We start from the raw sequence: 13,363 nt of genomic DNA on the forward strand, positions 1-13,363 counted from the left end.
TTGGCATAATTTCAATGTAAATCTTCTTAATTGTGGTATGAATATTCAGATTCAAAAGATTCAAGACAAAAGTTTATGTTGACATAAAAATAATAATACTTCAAGCATACTAACAAAGCAATTATGTTTTCTCAAAATAACATGGCCAAAGAAAGCTATCCCTACAAAATCATATAGTCTGGCTATGCTCTATCTTCACCACACAAAGTATTTAAATCATGCACAACCCCGATGAAAAGCCAAGCAATTGTTTCATACTTTTGACATTTTCAAAACTTTTTCGATCTTCACGCAATACATGAACGTGAGCCATGGATATATCACTATATGTGGAATAGAATGGTGGTTGTGGAGAAGGCAAAAAGAGGGGAAGATAGTCTCACATCAACTAGGCGTATCAACGAGCTATGGAGATGCCCATCAATAGATATCAATGTGAGTGAGTAGGGATTGCCATGCAACGGATGCACTAGAGCTATAAGTATATGAAAGCTCAACAAAAGAAACTAAGTGGGTGTGCATCCAACTCGCTTGCTCACGAAGACCTAGGGCATTTTGAGGAAGCCCATCATTGGAATATACAAGCCAAGTTCTATAATGAAAAATTCCCACTAGTATATGAAAGTGACAGAATGAGAGACTCTCTATCATGAAGATCATGGTGCTACTTTGAAGCACAAGTGTGGTAAAAGGATAGTAACATTGTCCCTTCTCTCTTTTTCTCTCATTGTTTGGGCCTTCTCTTTTTTATGGCCTTTTTTTTTCTTTTCTTATTTTTCATCCGGAGTCTCATCCCGACTTGTGGGGGAATCATAGTCTCCATCATCCTTTCCTCACTTGGGACAATGCTCTAAAAATGATGATCATCACACTTTTTATTTTTCTTACAACTCAACAATTACAACTCAATACTTAGAACAAAATATGACTCTATATGAATGCCTCCGGCGGTGTACCGGGATATGCAATGAATCAAGAGTGACATGTATGAAAGAACTATGAACGGTGGCTTCGCCACAAATACGATGTCAACTACATGATCATGCTAGAAATATGACAATGATGGAGCGTGTCATCATGAACGGAACGGTGGAAAGTTGCATGGCAATATATCTCGGAATGGCTATGGAAATGCCATAATAGGTAGGTATGGTGGCTGTTTTGAGGAAGGTATATGGTAGGTGTATGATACCGGCGAAAGGTGCGCGGTACTAGAGAGGCTAGCAAAGGTGGAAGGGTGAGAGTGCGTATAATCCATGTACTCAACATTAGTCATAAAGAACTCATATACTTATTGCAAAAATCTAGAAGTTATCAAAGCAAAGTATTACGCGCATGCTCCTAGGGGGATAGATTGGTAGGAAAAGACCATCGCGTGTCCTCGACCGCCACTCATAAGGAAGACAATCAATAAATAAATCATGCTCCGACTTCATCACATAACGGTTCACCATACGTGCATGCTACGGGAATCACAAACGTTAACACAAGCATTTCCCAAATTCACAACTACTCAACTAGCATGACTCTAATATCACCATCCTCATATCTCAAAACAATTATCGAGCATCAATTTTTTCTTAGTATTCAACGCACTCAAAAGAAAGTTTTACAAATCTTGAATACCAAGCATATTATTATTAAGCAAATTACCATGCTATTAAGACTCTCAAAATAATCTAAGTGAAGCATGAGAGATCAATAGTTTCTATAAAACAAATCCACCACCGTGCTCTAAAAGATATATGTGAAGCACTAGAGAAAAATTATATAACTCAAAAGATATAAGTGAAGCACATAGAGTATTCTATCAAATTCCAAATTATGTATGGCTCTCTCAAAAGGTGTGTACAACAAGGATGATTATGGTAGACTAACAAGCAAAGACTCAAATCATAAAAGACGCTCCAAGCAAAACACATATCATGTGGTGAATAAAAATATAGCTCCAAGTAAAGTTACCGATAGAAGTAGACGAAAGAGGGGATGCCTTCCGGGGCATCCTGAAAGTGCTAGTGATCGACTAGAGGGGGGGGTGAATAGGAGATTTTTATGAAAGTCTTCAAAACATGGAAGTTTCGAAGACAAACGATAGAAATAAACCTATTACCATGCAGCGGAAGGTAGACTACACTAGGCAAACCATAGTCAAGCATTCAATGAAGTGACAGCGCAATGACTAATAGCAGCTAGGCAGTAAGGATCAGGTAGGAAGATATTGTGAAGCCAATCAGAACAAGTAATCACTCAGTGAAGCCAAATGGTGATGCAATCGTACAATGACTTCACAAGGACCAACAGTAAGTAAAGGGAAGGGAAGGATGAAACCAGTGACTCGTTGAAGACAATGATTTGTTGGACCAGTTCCAGTTGTTGTGATAACTGTACATCTGGTTAGGGCGGCTAGGTATTTAAACCTGAGGACACACAGTCCCGGACACCCAGTCCTGAACACGCAGCTTAGGACACTCAGTCCTCACCGTATTCCCCTTGAGCTAAGGTCACACAGACCTCGCCCAATCACTCTGGTAAGTCTTCAAGGTAGACTTCCAAACCTTCACAGACTTCGTTCACCGGCGATCCACAATGACTCTTGGATGCTCAGAACGCGACGCCTAACCGGCTGGAGGATTCACAGTCCTCAAGTGTAATAAGTCTTCAGATCACACAGACAGGAAGACTTAAGTGATGCCTAACACTCTTTGGCTCTGGGTGGTTAGGGCTTTATCCTCGCAAGGAATTCTCTCTCAAAGGCTTCGAGGTGGGTTACTCTCAAACGGCAAAAGCCGTACTCTAACTCTGAGCAGCCAACCGTCTATGTTTGTAGGGGGTGAGCTATTTATAGCCACTAGGCAACCCGACCTGATTTGTCCGAAATGACCCTCGGTCACTAAGGAACTGACACCTGTTCCAACGGTCAGATTTCAAACACACACGGCAACTTTACTTGGGCTACAAGCAAAGCTGACTTATCCAACTCTAGACAAGATTTGCTCTCATAGTCTTCACTCGAAGACATAGGATTTTGGTTAAGCATCACTTCAGTCATTCTGACTGGTTCTCTTGGACCCCACTTAACAGTACGGTGGTTCCTATGACTCAACAAAGAAGAAAAAGAACGACGAAAGAACTAAGTCTTCGCGCTCCATAGTCTTCATGCGATGTCTTCTCTTGTCATAGTCTTCAATGTGAATGTCTTCACATACCACATTTGTCTTCAATGTCTTCTTACATTTTTAGGGGTCATCTCTGGTAGGAAAACCGAATCAATGAGGGACTTCTACCTGTGTTATCCTGCAATTCTCACAAACACATTAGTCCCTCAACTAGGTTTGTCGTCAATACTCCAAAACCAACTAGGGGTGGCACTAGATGCACTTACAATCTCCCCCTTTTTGGTGATTGATGACAAACTAGTTGAAGTTTTCAATGGGGAATATAATATGTGAAATTGTAAAGGATAGGGAATTTTCTTCATAAGTTGCAAGGGCTCCCCCTGAAGATGTGCATATAAGTAATTTGCTTTTGGAATGCAAATGCACATGGCAGGTTGTACTTGTGGAGATCCTCTTCAACTTATGATGACAATTCATCATGCATGAAAAGTATGTGAAGATAATGACATGCATAATGAAAAATGGACGTCTGCAAAATGATCTAAGTGCGGAATTTATCGTTGCACATGTGGAATTTATCATCGCATCACAGAACAACAAATAAGTAGCAGACGACCATCGAGTTTAAGTGTTACAACTCAAAGAACCAAATGTATCAAAATGAGACTTGTAAACACTAGGCAAAATATAAAGCAACCGCCCATATGGACCCACTTGAAGACTATCAAACTCATATGCTTCTCCCCGTTTTGTCAGTAAGGACCAAAAAGGTTTGAAGACATAGAGCATCTACTCATTCCCATGAGGAGTAGGTGAAGCAGCAAGGTCGTCGGTGTTGTTAGGCGGTGTAGACGAACTCGGGGCAGTGTCGATGCGTGAAGAAGTAGGGGGCGGTGAAGTAGCATCGTCTTCGTCATCGATCACTCTGGCATTCACAGTTGCCGCGGAGGAAGAGAACTCAGAGTCTTCAAGAGACGGAGTTCGTCGCAGCACAGTCCTTCTTGGAGGTTGAAAGGATCGATATGGTTGACTAGAGGGGGGGGGGGGTGAATAGGAAACTACCAATTTTTACTTTTCTTTACCAAATTAAACTTTGCATCAAAGTAGGTTGTCTAGATGTTGAACTAGGTGATCAACCTATATGATGCAATAACAACAAGCATACAAGCAAGCAAGGGAAGAAACACTAAAGAGCTTGCACAAGTAAAGGTAAGAGATAACCAAGAGTGGATCCGGTGAAGACAAGGATGTGTTACCGAAGTTCCTTCCTTTTGAAAGGAAGTACGTCTCCGTTAGAGCGGTGTGGAGGCACAATGCTCCCCAAGAAGCCACCAGGGCCACCGTATTCTCCTCAGGCCTTCACACAATGCGAGATGCCGTGATTCCACTATTGGTGCCCTTGAAGGCGGCGACCGAACCTTTACAAACAAGGTTGGGGCAATCTCCAAAACTTAATCGGAGGCTCCCAACAAGACCACGAAGCTTCACCACAATGGACTATGGCTCCGTGGTGACCTCAACCGTCTAGGGTGCTCAAACACCCAAGAGTAACAAGATCCGCTAGGGATGAGTGGGGGAATCGAAAATCCCTTGGTGGAAGTGTAGATCGATGCCTTCTCAACCACTCCCGAGCAAATCAACAAGTTTCATTGGCTAGAGAGGTAGATCGGGCGAAAATGGAGCTTGGAGCATTTAATGGAGCTTGAGCAATAAATGGAGCTTGGGGGAGGAAGAGGTAGGTGAAAGAGAAGAAGGGGACTCCCTTTTATAGTGGGGGCAACAATCCAACCGTTGCCCCCCACCAACCAGCCCGGCACAGGGCGGTACTACCGCTGAGAGAGGGCGGTACTACCGCCAGGACAGCGGTACTGCCGCGCCAGCTAGCGGTACTGCCGCGCTGAGGAGACTAGTAGGGAAAGGCCCCAAACGCGATACTACCACGGTGGTAGGGGCGGTACTACCACTCCTTGTACGGTACTACCGCCTCTACAACCGCAACTAGTGCCGCAAAACCCGACACGAGAAAAAGACCTCTCGAATCGAGGCGGTAGGAGCCAGACTGCCCAGTGGTACTACGACAGCGGGGTCACGGGCGGTACTACCGCTGTGGAGCAGTACTGCCGCTTGTGACCCTTCGACCGTACTACCGCTGGCAGTGCGGTACTACCGCTAGGGCGAGAGAGAGAGAGAATCTCTCAAAGATGCTGAGGACAAGGTGGAGGTGCCCAGCGGTACTACTGCTATGGAGCCACGGGCGGTACTACCGCTATGGAGCGGTACTGCCGCTTGGCTCCTCAGCAGTACTACCGCTGGGTTGCGCGGTACTACCGCTTGGACCCAGACAGGACAAGGAAGAGAGGAGAGATCTCTTCAATGGAATGGAGATGCTCGGAGGGTGAGAAGCTGATGTGTATGTGATGATTCCACCCATGCAATACCCCAGCGGACCCCCTCTTGATAGTACGGTGCCCTCTACGCAACTAGTCCACCGAGAAAGAAACGAAAGATCTACACCGTCTTGAAATACACTCCGAGGGGAAGAAAGCGTCTTGTGCCAGGGGAGAATCTGTGAATTATTCAAAGCACAAGATTAGTCTGCAAACATGTTGTCATCAATCACCAAAACTACCTTGAGAGAGATATGCCATAACAATCTCCCCCTTTTTGGTGGATTGATGACAACTAGGGATTTGCGCAAGGAAAAGAAATAAAACGAAGAAAACTAAGAACTACAAAATATAGATGGGCTCCCCTAGAATGTGTGCACCAAGATATGGCACGACATACACATTCGGATCAACACTCCCCCTATATTTTATAGTCCAACAATACTAAGCACAAGATATATGAGAGAAGATAATAAACAGGACAAGCATGCATCTCATAATAAACTGCAGTACTCTGAATAGACATAAGTAATAAGGTAGTGATAGGGAGCATATGTCTCACACCATATGTCTAGAACTTAGGTCTTACACCAAACCAAACCAAATAAAGACACCGAGAGAACACACAAGAAACCACAAGACGACTCAAAGCTCAGCAAACAAACACAAATCCCTACACTCTCTCCCCCTTTGGCAGCGAGACACCAAAAAGGGGAAAGAGTGACGCTACGACTCCAGGTGATGGGAAGAAGAAGATCTCGAACATCACAACTCTGCATCTTCATCGTGGGTCAAAAACTGCTCGGCATCGGAGTCGGTCCAATGGCAATTCAAATGAATCCAGTCCTCCTCTTCAGTGATCTGACCCTCAGACCCACTGGCAACTGTTGCTCCCAACTGACGCATGAGCTCCTTGTGGCGCGTCCTAGCATGCTTCTCCGCCACATGAATCATGTACTGACCATGAGACTCCATGCAAAAAATCTTCTTCATCTTGCGCTTAAGCTTCTGTGCTCACGACGGTTCTGTACTAGAGGGGCCAAAATCCTCCTCACGATCATCAGTAGCAGCCCCACCCTCGGTCCCCATGGCAGTAGCAGCAGCAGACAGATCCCCCATGGCAGCAGCAGCAGATGGACCCCCTGTGTGAGGCGCTATCCAATTGTCCTTCTTCCTCAGACGCTTGATCTCATGAGAAACCAAGTCTCCAGTTTCTAGCAACACTCTGGGATAAGTCTGTGCCCAGGCCCTCTCAATGAGCCTCATGATGAATGGACCATATATAGGGCACTTGCGCTCAGACACGGCAGAGAGAAGTTCAGACCACATGACATGAGAGATATCCAGGCTCTCTCCAGTGCTTGCTTCCTTCTCATGCTGACAGAAAAGGAGCATGTCCACGAGGTAAGAGTGGACCATATCCAGATTCCCGATCCGAGGGAAGAGAGTCTCACGAAAGATGCGATGAAGAATGTCCAGATACGAAGACAGCTCATAGGTCTTCTTCTCAGTTACTGGGTGAACTTTCATAGTGCAGTAGGGCCAAAGGGCTTGCTTGTGGGTGGACGTAGCATTGCGGTGAGGGCGGAAACCGACATGAGTCTCAAGCCCGTGATCCACCATATCAAGTAACTCCATGAAAGCCTTCCACTTGACAGAAAGCAGCTTGCCATTGGTCATCCATGTCAGAGTCCTCTCGACATCCGTCCCAAGATGGACGGTGGCATAGAATTGAGCCACTAAATCCGCATCGAAATCCTTGTTGAATTGCATGATCCTGAGAATGTTCAACTGAGTGCACATCTAAAGGGCTTCGCCAAAGTACTCCGGGTCCTTCTCCATAGCATCAGTGTCAATAGAGCGAACATCAACAAAAAGATTCTTCTTGGCCTTGATCACATCAAAGTAGATGGCAAACTGAAAACGGTTCTAGAACGGGCGGTTGACCAAAGTGGGTTCTTGGTCCACCGCATAGGGGTTGCAGCGACGCTTCTCCCAAAACTCCGTGTTGGTCATCTCAGTCACAGTCTTCCCCTTGGGCTTGTTGGAGGATCGCTTCGATTGCTGAGGAGGTGGAGGAACACTTGCAGATGCACTTGCTGGAGGCGGTTGGGTGCTCGAGGAACCACCGGCTGGCTCTGAGGTGCGGTAGCGTTTTGATGTAGCACGCCCGAGGTTGATACGGCGACCTTGCTGCTCGGAATGGTCATCACCTGGAGCCAAACAAAAGAACACGCAAAACAACCAGAAAGAACGAGCATAAGCCAACAAACACAACAAAAAAGATCAAGGAAAGGCAGGAAAATGATGGAATTTGGCATGCAGAGGTAGTACCATGACATGCCCGCGGTAGTACCGCCCCAAGCGGTAGTACCGCTCAAGGTCAAGCGGTAGTACCGCTCCAATGAGAGCGGTAGTACTGCTCGAGGCGGAGAAACAGCAGTTTCCTACAGCACAAGGCGGTGAAACAGCGGTTTCCTTCTACCGTGGTCAGATCCGGCACTACCGGCCTACCAAATTCAAAAATATTCCTACCAAACTCTAATCGAGATAGTCTAGTTGCCTTCTCCAACCAACTCAAGCCTAGATTTAGCCAAAAATCTAGAGATGCAACCACCATTGCCCCTAAGAAACAAGATCTGAAAATGAGACAAAAGGAAAGAAGGAACGGGGGCAATACCGGCATCCATGGCAAGAGAACGAGGTGGGGATCGACTCCACCAAAGGAAATGGAGAGGGACGCCCCGGACACGGAGATCCGCTGGAGCCCTCCCGCGGCGAGTGGAGGCTGGAGAGAGGAAGAGAAAAGAGGGGGCGAAGTGAATGGGTATGGGGGAGAAGAAACCTCCCCCTGCCCCGACTTAACCCCCTGGTCTTGTCCCTCATCGGTAGTACCATGCTGGGGGCGGTAGTACCGCTTACGAGCGGTAGTACCGCGCACCACCAGCGGTAGTACCGCCCAGCACGCCATGGCAACTAAACAAACACGGCTTTTGCTCGACAAAACGACAAAAACGGCAAGAGAAAGAGCACACCAGCAAACGACCAAGACACACCTCTTCAAAAGAGGGCGGTGGCCGAGGCCACCTATGTTTGAGTCAAAAGGTATGGCACCGTGAAGATTTTAACCTTGGGCCCATGACCAAAACTCGCCTTTGAAGCACAAGTACCATCAACAATGGCTAAAGTGAAAGACTTGATCAATTTATGCATAATGGGGGAGGGAGAGTTCATTGAGAGAACAACACTCCCCCTATGTCCATGCCTACACCTAAACTAGACAACAAAATGAGCGTGGTGGGGTGTGCAAGGGTTCATGCCACATTGCTCGAATCAATGATATTTAGCTCATGCCTTAACTCGCGAAATCTTGCTTCATCCAAAGGCTTCGTGAAAATATCTGCAAGGTTGTCATGAGTGTTGACATAGTTGAGCTCGATCTCTCCTCGCCTAATGTGATCCCGGATGAAGTGATACCGAATCTCAATATGCTTCGTCTTGAAGTGTTGCACCGGGTTGAGAGAGATCTTGATGGAACTTTCATTGTCACGTCAAAGAGGCACTTTGTCACAAGTGACACCGTAATCCTTTAAAGTTTGCCTCATCCATAGGAGTTGTGCACAACAACTACTGGCGGCAACATACTCTGCCTCAGTGGACGAGAGAGACACACAACTTTGCTTTTTGGAAGACCAACTTACCAAAGAGCAACCAAGGAATTGGCACCCTCCGGAAGTGGACTTCCTATCCACTTTGTCTCCTGCCCAATTGGAATCCGAGTACCCTACAAGCTTGAAGTTTGATCCTCTTGGGTACCATAAGCCAAAGTTTGGGGTATGAGCCAAATATCGAAAGATTTGTTTGACCGCCACATAGTGACTTTCCTTAGGTGCGGCTTGAAACTGTGCACAAATTCCCACACTCAACATGATGTCCGGTCTAGATGCACAAAGGTAAAGCAAGGATACAATCATGGAACGATATACCTTTTGATCCACCACTTTACCATTGGGATCTAAGTCAAGTTGGCACTTGGTGGGCATTGGAGTGGAAGCCGGCTTGACGTCACTTAGCTTGAATATCTTGAGCATGTCTTGAGTGTATTTGGATTGATTGATGAAGGTTCCTTCTCTTCTTTGCTTCACTTCGAACCCTAGAAATAACTTCAACTCTCCCATGGAGGACATCTCGAACCTCGACTTGGGAGTAGCCTTGTGCTACCAAACGAGCCTTGTTGCGAATGATAATCCCATGGGCATCTTGCTTGTTCTTAAATATCCACTTGGTTCCTATGACATTGTGATTCCCGGTTGGTCTTGGCACCAATCTCCACACTTTGTTGCGCTCAAAGTTGTTGAGTTCTTCATGCATGGCATTGAGCCAATCCGGATCTTCTAGCGCTTCATAGACCTTGTGGGGTTCCACACAAGAGACAAACGCGTGATGCTCACAATAATTTGCTAATTGTCTACAAGTGCTTACCCCCTTTCTTAAGCTTCCAAGCACATTCGTCATGAGATGATCCTTGGTGGAGAGCTTGGAAGCAACCTTGGCGGCACGACGCTCTAATTCCTCCTCGGGGTGAGACGAGGAGTGGTCACTTGATCATCTTGAGCGTCGTCTTGGGCTTGTTCTTGTTCTTGAACTTGCTTGGAGGAGAGAACTTGACCTTGGACATCACTTGATGTGTCAACACCGTCTTGAGCGTGATCTTGCCCTTGGTCATGTTCTTGAGGATGAGAACCTTCATGTTGTTCTTCGGAAGCGTGTGGGCCTTGGGTTGGTGATGGCTCCACTTGAGTGGAGCTTTGTCCTTCTCCTTCGGCCACAAGGAGTTCCTCAATGGGTAGGATAAAGCCAACACCCATTCTTCTTATGGCTTGGGGAGGAATTTCATCACCTACATCACAAGTGCCACTTTGCTCCACTTGGGAGCCGTTATTCTCATCAAACTCCACGTTACACGTCTCCTCAATGAGTCCCGTGGATTTATTAAGGACACGGTAAGCATGAGAGTTTGTAGCATAGCCAAAAAATATGCCCTCATAAGCTCTAGCCTCAAATTTAGACAACCGAACACCTTTCTTGAGAATGAAACACTTACACCTGAATACCCGGAAGTACTTGAGGTTGGGCTTATTACCGGTGAGTATCTCGTATGGAGTCTTATTCAAGCCCTTGCGGAGGTAGAGCCGATTGGATGCATGACACGCGGTGTTGATGACTTCGGCCCAAAAGTTGTACGGAGACTTGAACTCCGCCATCATGGTCCTTGTCGCATCCATCAACGTCCGGTTCTTCCTCTCCGCAACACCGTTTTATTGAGGGGTGTATGGTGCGGAATATTGATGCTTGATTCCCTCATCACTAAGAAATTCATCCAAGGTGTAGTTCTTGAACTCGGTGCCATTGTCACTTCTTATTGTCAAGATCTTTGCATTGTGTTGACGGTGTGCTTCATTTGCAAAGTCAATGACGGTTTGTTGGGTCTCGCTCTTCCTCTTGAAGAAATACACCCACGTGTACCTTGAGTAGTCATCCACAATCACCAAGCAATACTTTCTACCTCCAAGACTATCGAAGGATGGGGGCCCAAAGAGATCCATGTGAAGGAGATCCAAGGGCCTCTTTGAATAAATGATAGTCGTGGGAGGGTGAGCCTTCTCATGTAGCTTTCCTTCGATACAGGCACTGCAAGCACGATCTTTAGCAAAACTAACATTCGTTAGTCCACGGACATGGTCCCCCCTAAGGAGACTTTGCAAAGATCTCATATTGACATGGGCTAAACGGTGATGCCAAAGCCATCCCACATCAACTTTAGCCATTAGGCATGTCGCGGTATTAGTGGGTCGCTCCGAAAAGTTAATCACATATAGACCGTTCTCGACATGCCCAACAAAAGCTACTTTAAGAGTCTTGCTCCACAAGAGGGCCACGGTATCGATATCAAAGAACATGGCAAAGCCCATGATTGCAAGTTGACAAACGGAAAGTAAATTGTATGCAAGGGACTCAACAAGCATGACCTTCTCGATCGTGAGATCATGAGAGATGACCACCTTGCCAAGTCCCAATACCTTAGAAGATGAGGCGTCACCCCACTCGACATTGGTGGGCATAGATGGAACTTTGTGCACGTCCACCACCAAGTCCTTGCTTCTGGTCATATGATTTGTAGCTCCGCTATCGAGCAACCATGATCCACCACCGGAAGCAAACACCTACAAGAGATCAATGCTTGGTTTTAGGTACCCATTTTGTAATGGGTCCTTTGATGTTAGTAACAAGGGTCTTAGGAACCCAAATAGACCATTCAATGTACTCATGAAGAGAACCAACAAATTTGGCATAAACATGCCCATCACTAGCACGGCATAACACATAAGAAGGGTTAAAATCGTCGGCTTTGTTGAGAGGGGTGACATTGCCCTTCTTGACATTGTTCTTCTTCTTCTCCTCAGGGGCACTCTCTCCCTCCCTCACAAAGGTTTGCATGAGGGGAGGAGGTCGTTTGGTCTTGTCATTCTTCTTCTTGTTCTTGGAGTCGGGCACGTACCCAACCCCTTCCTTGGCCACACCTCCCTTTTGGTTGATCAAGAGATCATTGAGGTTCTTCTTGCCTTGTATGCAAGTCGCAAGACCTCTCTCAAGTTGCTCCTTCAACTTAGCATTTTCCTCAACAAGATGTATATGCTCACAACACGGGTTAGTAGCATTTGCATTATCAATTAAAACCATATGAGGAAAAGTTGCTTTCTCCTTAGTTAGCTTCACTTAGAGTTGATCATGAGACTCCTTGAGACTAGCATGAATACCCTTCAAGGCCTTGTCAAGTATATCAAACTCCTCTTTGATTCTAGCAAGATCAACCCCGAGTTTGGCCTTCTCGGAATTTACCACACAAGAAACAATGAGGACATGATCATAATCTTTCTTTAACTTGCATGATCAACGTTGTGTGACTCCTCAAGAGCCAAACGAAGACCACGCTCTTCCTCAAGAGCATTGGAAAGATCCGAAATCTCATCGGCATAGTCATGATTATGCCCTTCCATCTTAGAGATGGTGCCTTCATGAGCCTCGATCATGTCATTGGCTTCACCAAGTTGTTCCAAGAGAGCAACAAAGTGCTTCTTGGATTTTCCCTTGAGTTTGCCCATAAAGGCCTCAAACTCGTTAGCCTCCACATTAGCTCCCTCAAGTTCATTAATGCTATCCGTCGGAGAAGGATGATTAATGATGGTAGTTTTGATATTGGGGGTTACCTTGTTGGTGGCTTTAGCCATGAGGCACTTGGCGGTGATGCTCTCATTGGGTGAGTCGAAGAGAGACACCGTGAAGTCGTCGCAATGGCAACGGAGGCCATGGCAACTGACTCATCATCTTCATCATCGTCATCATCCTCATTGTACTCTTATTGTACAACCAATGCCTTGGGAGGAGTCTTCTTGGTGAAGTTGTTCTTGTTGGGGAACGACTTGGCCTTGTCCTTTCGGATGAGCTTGCCACCATTGTCTTCCCTCTTCTCATACGGGCATTCCACAACAAAATGACTCACGTTACCGCAATTGTAGCACGTCCTTACACGTTGCTTGCCCCTCGTGCCACTCGAGTTGTTTTTGCTAAAGTTTGGCCTCGAGTTTTTCTTGCTCCAAAATTGCCTTAAAGCAAGTGCCATGTGTTCATGATATGCATACTTCGTATCTTCGGGGTTGCTCTCCTCTTCTTCCTCCTCTTCTTCTTCAACGGTGAGCTTGGCCTTCAATACAAGGTTAGGCTTCTTTGCCCGTTGACACCGGAGCACCGCATTGTCGGCGGTCTTGTCCAAAATGTTCATGGCCACGAACTCATCCAACA

Source organism: Triticum dicoccoides, chromosome 5A (assembly GCF_002162155.2).
Source record: "Triticum dicoccoides isolate Atlit2015 ecotype Zavitan chromosome 5A, WEW_v2.0, whole genome shotgun sequence".
Lineage (NCBI taxonomy): Eukaryota > Viridiplantae > Streptophyta > Magnoliopsida > Poales > Poaceae > Triticum > Triticum dicoccoides.